The 13602-nt window shown below is 34.0% G+C and overlaps 1 protein-coding gene across 3 annotated transcripts in view; it reads left to right on the forward strand.

Annotated features, from left to right (window-relative positions):
• LOC141505452 (liver carboxylesterase 1-like) overlaps window positions 1–13602 on the forward strand; it is a 58696-nt gene that overhangs the window by 907 nt on the left and 44187 nt on the right. The window contains exon 2 of one of the 3 annotated variants that reach the window (XM_074211291.1): window positions 4720–4775. The exons of 1 other annotated variant lie outside the window; for it this stretch is intronic. The gene's annotated coding sequence lies outside the window, so the exon portion shown is untranslated. Of the gene's footprint in view, window positions 1–4719; window positions 4776–10374; window positions 11164–13602 lie in introns of those variants that run through there. One more of the 3 variants, XM_074211292.1, reaches the window with a different exon arrangement.

Below are 13602 nucleotides of genomic sequence, written 5' to 3' on the forward strand. Positions count from 1 at the left end.
TGTTTGTTTATTTGTTTATTTATTAATTTGTTTGTTTGATTGTTTATTTTTTATTCAGTTTTGGTTTTTGCAAGGCAATGGAGCTAAGGGATTTGCCTAAGGTCACACAGCTAGGCAATTATTAAGCATCTGAGGTGGGATTTGAACTAAGGTCCTCCTGACTCCAGGGAGGGTGCACCACCTAGCTGCCCCAATAGACCCTCCTATTGTCTGCAAAGAGTGAAAGTTTTGCTTCTTCATTACAAATTCTAATTCCTTCAATTTCTTTTTCATTTGTTATTGCTAATACTAATATTTCTAATATTTCTAATACTGTGTTGAATAGTAGTGAAGATAATGAACATCCTTGTTTCACCCCAATCTTATTGGAAATATTCCTAGTTTATCCCCATTGCATATAATGTTTGTTGATGCTTTAGATAGATACTACTTATTATTTTAAGGAAAACTCCATATATTTTTCTATTATCTAGTGTTTTTAATAGTAATGTGTGTTGTATTTTGTCAAATGTTTTTAGTATCTATTCACATTATTATCTGATTCTGTTAGGTTGTCAATTATGTTGACAATATTGTTTTCTTAATATTGAACTATTCCTGTATACATGATATAAATCCTACGTGATCATGGTGATCTGAGTAATAACTTGTTGCAATCTCTTTGCAACAATTTTAGTTAAGATTTTAGCAGCAATGTTCATTAAAGACATTGGTATAGAATTTTTTTGTCTGTTTTTAACTCTTCCTGCTTTAGGTATCAGCACTATATTGGTATCATAAAAGGAATTTGACAGAATTCCTTTTCCAATTTTTAAAAATAGTTTACTCAGAATTGATATTAATTGTTCCTTTTAAGTGCTTGATAGAATTTATGTGAATCCATGTGGACCTGGATACTTTTTCCCAGGGAGTATATTGATGGTATCTTCAATTTCTTTTCTCTGAAATGTGATTAGTTTAAGTATTTTATTTCTTCTTCTCTTTATATGGGTAATTTCATTTTTTTTGTAAATATTCATCCATTTTACTCAGGTTATCAAATTTATTGGTATACATTGGGTAAAATACCTCTGAATTATCTCTTTAATTTCCTCCTCATTGGTGGTGAGTTCAACCTTTTCATTTTCATCATTTTTTTTAGATTTTTTAAATCAGAAAAAAGTTTATCTAGTTTATTTTTTTAATAAAACCAACTCTTAGTTTTATTTACTAGATCAATGCTTTTCTTGCATTCAATTTTATTAATCTATCCTTAAATTTCAGAATTTCTAATTTGGATTTAATTGGAGATCTTTAATTTATTCTTTCTCTGGATTTTTTAGTTGTATACCCAATTCATTGATCTCCTCTTTCCTCTATTTTATCCATATAAACATTTAGAGATATAAAATTTCCCCTAAAAACTGCTTTGGCTATATCCCCTAAATTTTAGTATGATATCTCAGTGTTTTCATTTTCTTGGATGAAATGGTTAATTATTTCTATGATTTCTTGTTTTATCCACTCATTCTTCATAATTAATTTATTTAGTTTCCAATAACTTTTGGTTTATCTTTCCATGATCCATAATTGCTTGTAGTATTTATTGCTTCAGTATCTGTGAAGCATACATTTCTATTTCTGTCATTTTACATTTGATTGTAAGGTTTTTTTAATGCCCTCATACATGGTCAATTTTGGTAAAGGTACCATGTACTGCAGAGAAAAAGGTACATTCTTTTTTACCCCCCCCATTCAATTTTCTCCAGAGGTCTAGCATATCTAAGTTTTCTAAGATTTTATTCACCTTCTCAGCTTCTTTATTGCTTATTTTGTGGTTAGATTTATCTAGTTCTGAATGAAGGAGATTGAGATCCCCCATAATTAAAGTTTTGCTGTCTATGTTTCCTTGTAATGTGCTCAATTTTTCCTCTAAGAATATAGGTACCATTCTACTTGGTGCATTTATATTTAATAATGATATAACTTTATTGCCTATGGTTCCTTCCTTACCCCTTTTAATGAGATCTATTTTTTGCTTTTGCTTTGTCTGAGATCAGGATTGTTACCCCCTGATATTTTACTTCTGTTGAAGTATAATATATTTTGCTCCATTCTTTTACCTTTACCCTGAACATTTCTCTCTGCTTCAAATGTGTTCCTTGTAAACATCATATTAAAGTAGTATGGTTTTTAATTCATTCTGCTATCTGCTTTTCTTTTATGAAAGAGTCCATTCCATTGACATTTATAGTAAATATTACTAATTCTGTATTTCTCCAAGCTATCTTTCCCCATTTATACTTTTCTCTTTCATTTACTTTTATTCCTAAGTCTTACCAATGTTTTGCTCCCTTTCCCTTTTAACTTTTAAATTTTAACTTTAGATTTACTTTCATTTTACCTTCACTTTCCTTTTTTTTAAGTTTTTTTTGCAAGGCAAATGGGGTTAAGTGGCTTGCCCAAGGCCACACAGCTAGGTAATTATTAAGTGTTTGAGACCAGACTTGAACCCAGGTACTCCTGACTCCAGGTCCTGTGCTTTATCCACTCTGCCACCTAGCCGCCCCTTCACCTTCCCTTTTAGTCAGTCCCTTCATCCCTTTTCTTGCCTTTCCCCCACACCCCACTTCCTAGTAGGATAGGATAGATTTTTATTCCCTCTCTGGGCCAAAAAGAGTGTTCACACCCTCACTTTCCCCCGCCTCTGCTATAATAGGTGCTTTTGCCTCCTCATCTGTTGTTTTTTATCCACTAATGCCAAGCTTTCTACTTGAGTAATCCTTCTTTTCATGTTTTTATTTTTTTAACCCTGTATTCACAACCCCTTTGTCAAAATATACTCCTTTTATATGTCCTGATATAAGTATTATTCTCAAAGGATGATTGAGTGATTGTTTGATCGATTGATAAACCCCATTGCCTCATAGTCAATTAATACTCTCCCCTCTTCTGTCTCATTAAAAATATACTTTTCAAGAGTTATAAATTATAATTACTTTATATCTTTTCCTCCTTTAAAGTACTCTCCATGGACGCACAATCCTCATGAACTAAAGCATTATACAAAGCCAAATCATTTCATGAACAATTTAATCCCCTCCAGTCTGACAATCATATTCCCCTCCAATTGTAGCCAAAATTGCAAGCAAAATCTCTTCATGATGTTTTAATGTTCAGTCTCTCTAAATATACTCTCTCCCTTCTTCTCCATTGTACTCCAACCACAGCTCCACCACTCTCCCCAGTCAAAATATCAGATACACTGTCTCCCTCTGTCCCTTTAGCAACCCAAACAAGGTACTAAACTCCTCATTAACTAAAGTATGGATTAATACAAGATTGCTTCCTAATCTATTTATTCTCAGTCATTCTAAGTTTACTCCTACCCTTTGCCCATAGATGTACTGCAACCTTCCTTAACTAAGGTATTTAGTAACACAAGGTCAATTCTGATTTAATTATGTATAGAGCCTCCAAGTACTATGTACAGAGTACTAAGTACTGTAAAGACTTCTCTTAAGAACTTTAGAATTGTTTAAGTGTGGGAGGCATTGATACCAGACCACCAAGCACATGGTGCTCTTATCAGAGAAAGTGCTGAGCCCTCTGAGCAAGGCAGAATTAAAGTAGCTCAAAGTAAAAATGAGATACACAAGTTTGCTGTAAACACCTCAGGTGTTCACCTGGATTATTTTTGCTTGATCTGTTGGTTTTCTTTGATAATGAAGGACAAGAACAAACCATACCCGTATCTTCTAAGTACATTCTCTTCAATTACATTCAACCCTTTAGCTATTCTAAGAAAAATATAATTCTCAAAAGTAGAGCTTGTAGGGATGTAAATAATTTAATGGTCCTGACTGACATTTGTTTCTTTTTTTCCCTCTTTCCTTTTACATTTTTATGTAATTCTTGAGTCTTATATTTGAAGAACACATTTCCCATTTAGCTCTGTTCTTTTTATCAGAAAATTTTGGAAGACCTCTGTCTCACTGGAAGTTTATCTTTTCCCCTGAGAGACAATGCTGAATTTTTCAGGGTAGTAAATTCTTGGTTGTTATCCAAGGTTCTTTGCCCTCCCAAATAACAGATTCCAGGCTCTCTTATCTTTTAATACTAAAGCTGATAAGTCCTGGGTAATTCTGATTGTACTTTCTTTATATTTAAATTGCTTCTTTTTGACTGCTAGCAGTATTTTTTCCCTTTATTTGAGAATTATGGTTATGATAATTCTTTGGAGTTTTTATCCTGGGGTCTCTTTCTAGAGTTGTCCTGTGTAAACTATCAAGGGCTATTTTGTCTTCTTGAGTTAGTATGCCAACACAATTTTCCATGATAATTTCCTGAAAGATATGTTCCAGGTTCTTTTTTTGATCAAGACTTTCCAGTAGACCAGTCATTTGTAAATTATCTCTTCCCAGATCTAGTTCCCAGGTCTGTGTTTTTCTAAAAAATACTTTGTTTTCTTCGGGGGCTTTTTTAGCCTTGTGATTTAGTTTAATAGAATCTTCTTGTCTCAGATTCATTGTCCAATTTGAATTTTTAGGATTTTATTTTCTTTGGTTATCTTTTTGTGTTTCCTTTTCCAGGTGGTTAATTTTACCTTTTTCTGAGTTTCATTTCTTTCCTATTGGTCAATTTGACTTTTAGATGTATTCCTTTTCCAGTTGGTTGATTTTAATTTTTGATGAATTATATTCTTTTGCAGTTGGTAATTTTTGCTTTTTTTTTTTTTAGGTTTTATTTTTGCAAGGCAATGGGGTTAAGTGGCTTGCCCAAGGCCACACAGCAAGGTAATTATTAAGTGTCTGAGGCCCTCTTTGAACTCAGGTACTCTTGATTCCAGGGCCGGTGCTCTATCTACTGTGCCACCTAGTTGCCACTAAAATCTTGTTTAAGTACTTTTTTGAGGTCTTGGATTTTAGTCCAAGTCACAACTTCTTTTGAGGCTTCCCATGTATGTAATTTATTTCTTTTTTCTTCTAAAATAGCATTTTAATCATCTCTATTTGAATAGTAGTTTTCCATGGTTAGCACTTTTTTTGGTTTTTTTGCATGTTTTGATTATTTGAGTTTTTCTCCTGGGATACAGGGAATATAGACCCAAGCTTTTTGTGCTCAGGATGGGATCTGATCCCTCGGCTTATCACTTGCCAAGATATTGCCTATGCAGCCCAGTCATTGCCTATGTAGAGGTTCGTTTCCTCCTTTATGTCCAGGCTCTACATATGTAGTGGTTTGTTCCAAACTCAGTCCTGAGTATTGCCCCAGTGCTCCCAGTGTTCAGACTTTGTCTGGGGAATGGCATCCCCCCTGCTGGTCTGCTATCTGGCTCCTGGGATCTGGGCTACTCTGTGTTTAGAAGCATTCCACCAGCTTTCCTGATTTTCCTACTTAGGGCTTTACTTCTCTTTTTCCCCCCCTCAAAAAGACAATGCTTCACTAAAGATTCTCCTCTATGTTGAAAACTTCAATCTTTTTTTTTTCCTTTGGATTCAGTAGTAAATACTTTGTAGAGACTTCATTTAAGGTTCTGTAGAGTAAAACTCAGAGCAAGCTAGCTTCATGCCACCATCTTGGTTCTACCCCTGAAGTCCCTCAGAAACAACTTTTAACATTTGTTTCTTAAAAAATCTTTTGAGTTCCAAATTCCCTTGCTCCTTCTTTCTCTACCCTCTCCTCATCATTGAGTAGACATGAAATTTGATATAGTTTATATATTTATAGTTATGCAAAGCATATTTGAAAGTTACTCATATTTTTATCTTTTTTTAACATGCTGATATATGTTTTCCAGCTACATGCAAAGAATAATTCATTCTTTTTCAAACTTCTGAGTTCCACACTTTTCTAGTCCCCCCTTCCCTCCCCCTTCTCCAAGGTGGCAAACATCAGATATAGGTTGTACATACACAATCATATTTAGCATATTCCCATATTGATCATGTTGTGAATGAAGAATTAGAGCTAAGAGAGAAAAATTATGAGAAAAAAGAAAAATCTAGAATGTTTTTAAAGTGAACATAATATGCTCTGTTCTGCATTCAGACTCTTATTTTTTTCTCTGAATGTGGATGGCATTTTCTGTAACAGGTCTCTCAGGATTATGCTTGTTCATTAAGGATTTGTGTCCTTCAGAGTTGACTAATCTCACAATGTTACTGTTAATGTGTACAATGTTCTTGTGGTTCTGCTCACTTCACTCAGCACCAATTCATGAAAAATTTTCTAGGCTTATCTAAAGTTTGACCACTCATGATTTCTTATGGAACAATAGTACTCCATCACATTCATATACCATAACTTGCTTAGCCATTTTCCAAATGATGGGTATCCCCTCAATTTCCATTTCTTTGCCACTAAAACAAGAGGTGCTGAAAAGATTTTTGTATATGTGGGTTTTTCCCTCTTTTTATGATCTCTTTGGAATATAGACAGAGTAGTGTTATTGCTGAATTCTAGAGTAGGTACAGTTTTATTGCCTTTTGGACATAGTTCCAAATTGCTCTCAGAATGACTGGATCAATTCCCAACTCCATCCACAATGCACTCATGTCCCAGTTTTCCCACCTCTTCCCCAACATTGATCATTTTCCATTTTTATTATTTTAGTCAGTCTGATAGTATGTGAGGTGGTACCTCAGAATTGCTTTAATTTGCATTTTTCTAATCAATAATGATTTGGAACATTTTTTCATTTGTTATAGAAGTTTTAAATTCTTCTGAAAACTGCCTGCTCATATCCTTTGACAATTTATCTACTGAGAAATGACTTGTATTCTTAAACATTTCACTCATTTCTCTATATATTTTAATCATGTTGTTAAAGCAAACAGACAAAAAAGAAAAAATAAAGAAAAAAATGTGCTCTGATGTGCATTCAGACTCCTTTTCTCTTTTCTCTAGGGATAGATAGCATTTTTAATCATAAGTCCTTCAGAATTGTCTTAGATTATTGTATTGATGAGCATACCAGTGATCATTATACAATATTATTATTACTGTACACAATGTTCTCCTGGTTCTACTCAATTCACTTTTTACATTCTCCAATTGTTGGACTTTCTCCTCAGTTTCCAATCCTTTAAACCATATAAAGAACTTCTCTAAATATTTTTTTCTTACATACAGGTCCTCTTCTTTCTTTTTTCTTCTTTTTCTTTTATCTTGGGATATAGACCTAATAGTATTATTTCCAAGTCAAAGGATTTTATAGCTCTTTTTCATAGGCTGTCCTAAAGAATGACTGGATTACAGGCAGCTAGGTGGTAGAGTGCATAGAGCACCAGCCCTGGAGTCATGAGGATCTGAGTTCAAATTTGACCATAGACACTTAATAATTGCCTACTTGTGTAACCTTAACCCCATTGCCTTAAATAAATAAAAAATTTTTAAATGACTGAATCAGCCTACAACTTCACCAAAATTACATTAGTGTCTCAGTTGTCCCAAGTCCTGTCCACTGAAAGTCATTTTCTTTTTCTGTCAGTTAATTGATAAGTGTGGGAAGGCAGCACAGAATTTTTTTTACTTGTTTGTTTTTTAATCATTTATGTCTTTTTTATTTTATTATATTTATTGTATTTTTGTACCAATGATTTTTTTATACATTACTAAAGTATTCTTGTTTAAGAATAAACATAATACCCCCTCTTCCCCCAAACAATATAGACCCTCATGAGCAATAAAGTAAAGGAAAGAGGAAAAAATTAAAATTAAAATTAAAAATAATAATAATAATAGGGGCAGCTAGGTGGCACAGTGGACGGAACACTGGCCCTGGAGTCAGGAACACCCGAACTCAAATCTGACCCCAAATACTCAACAATCACCTAGCTGTGCAACCCTGGGCAAGCCACCCAAACCCATCTGCCTCGCAACCCCCCCAAAAAAATAATAATAATAAAAAATGTGCTTCAGTCTGTGTTCCAAGCTGTGTTGTGGGTGGATCACATTCGATATGATAAGTCCATCACAAAAGTTACTTCCATATTTTTCCACCATTGCTGTTGCTGATCTCAACTCCCTCCATTCGTACATCCCCAAGACCATACACTATATTTTCTCTCTCCTTTCACTTTGTCCCCTCTTCTTAAACGTGCTGTAAGGTAGCTGAGTGGTGCAGCAGACTGATCACCGGCCATGAGGCCAAGAGGCCTGGAGCCCACATACCACCCCTAAGGCCCAGCAACCACCTGGCACTGTGGTCCCAGACAGGCCATTCAATCCCAGCCCCTTGCAAGAAGTAAAAAAAAAAAAATGTGTTATATCTGACCACTCTCCCAGTTATGCTTTTTTAAGGAGTTCTTTTTTCTGGTGAATTTTTATGACTTTTTTTTAATCATTAGGCTATCTTTGTTCTTTAAAGTATATAATGTACCTTTTCATTTTACCGTGCTGCTAATATTCTTTTTCATAATTTTCTAGTTTCACTCAATATTTCCCCCATTTTTCCTCTATCACATTTTTTCTCATCCTTAACTATTTCAGGGATTCTTATTGAACTTGTATGTACATAGCATTTCATCTTAGCCACTCACCCCTAAATTTTGTTATTATATAAGATTTTTCCTATTTTGCATTTTTTCTGGTTTGTAGTATATATAGCTTCCACAATTCTCATCCACCTCTTAGAGAAATTAAGAACATATTGTAGTAGTTCTTTGAACTCTTGTAAATTGATAGGACCCTCTACTTTATTGTTTATTCATTTATTCATTGATGTCCTAGATTAAGTTAATTGTTCTTTTTAATTTTTTTTTTAAATTCATTTAAGGCAATGGGGTTGTGTGACTTGCCCATGATCACACAGGTAGGCAATTGTTAAGTGTCTGAGGTTGAATTTGAACTCAGGTCCTCCTGACTCCAGGGCTAGTGCTCTATCCGCTGCGCCACCTAGCTGCCCGAATTAACTGTTCTTAAAGTTATGTTTCTTTTGCTGTTAATTTCTTCCCTGTTGGCTTATAAGTTTATATTCAAGGTTTTTAACTGAGACATATTTTTGTTGAGATCTTTGATCCTTTTAAGTCTCTCCCCCACTTCCTTATAACTTCCCCTTTGCTTACTTTCTTATTACTTCTCCTTTCATGGAAGTTACCCAGGGGGCTATAATTCACATTTGTCTGTCTCCTCCTTAACTAAGGAATTCACCTGTATTCATCTATACTATAAGTAAAATTTAGGAGATCAGAATTCACCCAAGACTGAATGCTGTTGCTTTTTGCTTCAAGCCTATTGGGTTCATGTGTGTGCATAAACAGATACATGCACATATAGATACATACAACATAGCTACACAAAGCTGACCTACCTCAGTTTCTGCTCAGCTCTCTGGGGGGACTACTTTTATAGCATAGAATGCTGCCATGCTTCACCATCAACATAAGAAAAATTTTACATTTTCCAGAGAGCAAGGAGGAGGAAGTAGGAAAGCAGAGTTGACTTGTGTTGTAAGTTTGTGTGTTAGCTTTTATATCTTTCCAGAGTTGTGGCTAGTAGGAAAATAGAGTTTAAGTTAGAGTTTAGGAATTAGCCTTCTCTGATGTTATTTTATCAAGTTTTTACCTGTTAAGGCTCTTAACATCTTGAGGCCATTGAAATTATTTCATTTCTCAAGTATATTTCTATTTTAGAGAGATTTGAGAGCATCAGAAAAAGTGTTTCACTGTGTGACCCAGGCATCCTTTAACATTAATTATTCTGGAACTGCTTCTAGTCCTGATGACCTATGTCCCTGTATAATGGGGAAGTTATACTAAATGATCATTGAGCTTCCCTATTGCTCTAATATTCCATTATCAAATGATATCCATACTTGGGGAGCTTAATTGAATATTAACCTTTAAAGACCTTTGTCACTATCCTGGCTAGGAATTTTTTTTTGATACAATTATTAAAAAGTAGCAACTAAGGAAGAAAGATCTAATCAGTTTCCTTGTTTAGAGAAATACAAACCTGAATTCTATTGTAATGCCTCTCAAATTTGCCAAGGATTTGTGGATACTTGCAAATCAGAGTCTCAGTAACCCAGTTTTTCTCCCTTGACCCATTAGGAAATTAATATTTTCCCCTAAACACCCAGAAGTCAAATCAATTACCTTTATTTCCCTAACTCAATCCTATTGGTATTTTTTAAGAGAATTAAAAAAAGAGCATATTTCTTTATACTCAGAGATCATATGATTACAGCCCTGATAGGAACAGCTACTTATTAAATGTTCTTAAAAGGTTTTCATCATAGCAATTTAAACCAAACCAAAGAAACAATATTTTCTGCAGTTATCAGTTTAATATATATATATATATATATATATATATATATATGTTAGTGTGTGTGTATGTATATATATATATATATATATATTTGTTATTAACATTAAGAAAACACAGGTGGTTCATCAACCAGCACCACACCATCCTCCATTGATTATAGCAAATGGAGAAGTTTTGAATATTGAGAAGTTCAACTACCTTGACCGTGTACTTTCTGACATATATTGCCAGAACTAGCTGGGAAAATGTGGGAAAGAATTATTGGACTATCTACTAAACTGAAGCTCTAAAGAGCTGTTGTTCTGACCTCACTGTTGTCTGCCTGTGAAACTTTGACAATCTACCAGTACAATGCCATTTAAATTGCCTTAAGAAGATTCTGAACATCACCCGGCAGAATTAGATGTCAGATACTGAGATCCTTTCTCAAGTTAAATTGCCAAGCATTCAAACATTACTACAGAGGGCACAATTACAATGGACTGGCCACGGTGTTTGAATGTTTGAATTGCCAAAAGATTATTTTAGGTAGAATTCACATGAAGCAAGCACTCACAGAGTGGGGTCAGAAAATGTGATACAAGAACACTCTGAAGGTCTCTCTCAAGAACTTTGAAACTGGCTTGCAGCATAGGGGACACTGGCAGAGGATTGCCCAGCTTGGTATGCTTCATCAGAGAGGATGCTTGCTATATGAGCAAGGCAGAACTGAAGCTGCTCAAGGGCAAGGTGGGAAGATGCATGAAGTTAAAGTACCCACCCAAGGTGCTCACTTGAACTATTTGTAGCTGACCTATTGATAGAACATTCAGAATTATATAGGACACACTATAACTTGCTTCAAACATAGCGATGTCATTTTGGTCTTCTTTAATAAGAAAGGACAAGAACCAACCATCAACCAAACAGGTATTTATGAATTTTTCTCTTAATTATTCAAAGTCTTAATATATTTCTTTTGTTATTATTATATTGATTGGGGGAAAGAAGTGCATATTACTTGTTGAAGAAGCATTTACAAAAAAAAATTTCTCAAATCCTTTTCATTTAAATGGCATAAAAACCCTCTTGCTTTCTTCTACTTGTTTAATTCCTCTAGACTTTCCCCCCAATCATGTCCAAGGTTGTCTACAGACAATCTTCATTCTAGTGATTTTTTTTATCACAATGTAGAACAAGTATTTATTACACAAAACCAATGAATTATAATACTATCACAATTTTAGGTTCTCAAAGGTTTGCAGTTGTATAGTTCATTCCAATTACTTTGAGACCCTTTGTGAATTAAAAGTGGTTATAATCACATAAATTTAACAAGGCATAATAAAATAAACTCAAATAGAGCTTACTCCTCACAAACTACAAAGTTTAAGATTCCTTTCATTTCCTCATTCTAGGGAGTCACAGATTTTAGTAAGCAGGATATGTGACTTCTCAAAGTTAACGCTTATGATAGAAAATTATTCATCCACCCATTTCACAAAAGAGTTGATTTGGCAAAGACCAGGGAAATGAGCCAGAGTCCTACTATGGCTTTTTCCAATTTATAGTCTGATGTATAATAATAAGCTTTCATTTTGGGACTGGTATGTAAATTTGTACAGAAACTTGTAAGCACTTTTTTTCTTTATGTGAATGACCTTAGTTCCTAATTTCCTTTTCTTTTACAAATTATTATGGCAATTTTTGAAAAATTTTTATTAATTTAAGGCAATGAGGGCAAGTGACTTGCCCAAGGTCACATAGCTAGACATTTATTAAGTGTCTGAGGCCAGATTTGAACTTAGGTACTCTTGACTTCAGGGTCAGTGCTCTATCCAATGTGCCACCTAGATGCTTCCCCTCTTATAATTTGTTGATATTTTTCCATTCTGTAGGTTATTAAATTATTTTTTCTAATTGAACAGTTAGGAGGGGTTGACTCATTAAAAGAGGGATTAATTTTATAATAATTTTAAATTCACAGAAATTTATCATGCTAATTTAATTTTTGAATCCAACTAAATCAAATATAGCTGAATAACTACTACTGTTAACAATTTAGAAATTCAGTTTTTACAAGGACCATTAATACCCAGGATTTCGAGTTTCAGGACCACTGTTATCAATTAACTTTTGCTGTAACTTTTCAAAATTAACTCATATGAAAAAGTAATGATGAAACCACAATTGTTGGGATGTAATTGTCAGCATCACATCGACTCTATTCATTGAAAATTAAACTACAGTAACTTTTGATAGTATACTTATAAAAATCATTTGGCATTTAAAGAGAATGATATAACCTTCATATAACCTTCCCAAATGATTTTATACCACTCTCACTAGCTCTTTGATGGTAAATTATTAACATTTATGACCTATAATAAATATTTGCCTTGTCAAATGATTAGCAATAATACGCAACATATCCTTTGATTCATTAGAGTTAAGAAGACTTGCATAACCAAAAAAATCTGATAGAGGCTATAATTTTCTGAAGGGCTCAAAGTATAACTTTTCCCCTATTTCTTTGGAAATCACTCAGAGGTTTAGTTTATTTCTTCTGTTCCTCAACCCTAACTTCATTTACCTTCAGAGTAAATCATCATATTTTGCTTACTATTCAGGTGCTTCCTGTTTCTAAAGATTTTAAAAAAATGCAGCTTTTCTCTCTCTGGGAGCACTTTGTGATTCACTTTCAATCTGAGTTTTAATGTAGGGCTTATAACAAGGCTTCTTAGTATCTTCAGTTTGATTGTTGAAAAGAAGGAAACAAAAGAAGAATAAATAAATTCCAAGTTACTTTTATTCTTTTGAAGACTGAAGGTAATCTAAAAAACGTTCCTGAAGCCTTTTAAGAAAAAAAAAATTCCTTTTCCATTCTGCAATAAATTTTACATTCCTTTTAAGTTCACTTTTTTAGGAAAGTTTCTGAGATCCCCAAAGTGAGGAGGGATTTTTCACTGAGTTTTGACCTGTGGAAATAAATACATATTAAACTTCCCAGAGTTCTTCCTAATCAAGAACAATTGTTAACTTAGATTTTGTTATTAAGAAAGAGCAAAACAAAATTAAGTTAGCATTTATATTTACTAATATTTTTCTAATTCGAGATGGAGGCCTACTGTTGGCTTTAGATTACCTTCTGAACATCAGAAGAAATGTTCTGAAGCATCACTTCCAGCTTGCCTGATCATAAAAGGGTACAGCCCACCCCACCCAACACAGGATAGGGCAGGGGTCAGGTAGGAAGAGGTGGGGGATACTCAGGAAGCTGTGAGAAGGACATAAGATGGGGTGGAGGTGCTGACAACAGACATTCTAATAAAATGAAAGTGGAAATCCAAAAGACTTTCAAAGCAATTG

The sequence above is a fragment of the Macrotis lagotis genome, chromosome 1, assembly GCF_037893015.1.
Source record: "Macrotis lagotis isolate mMagLag1 chromosome 1, bilby.v1.9.chrom.fasta, whole genome shotgun sequence".
Classification (NCBI taxonomy): domain Eukaryota; kingdom Metazoa; phylum Chordata; class Mammalia; order Peramelemorphia; family Peramelidae; genus Macrotis; species Macrotis lagotis.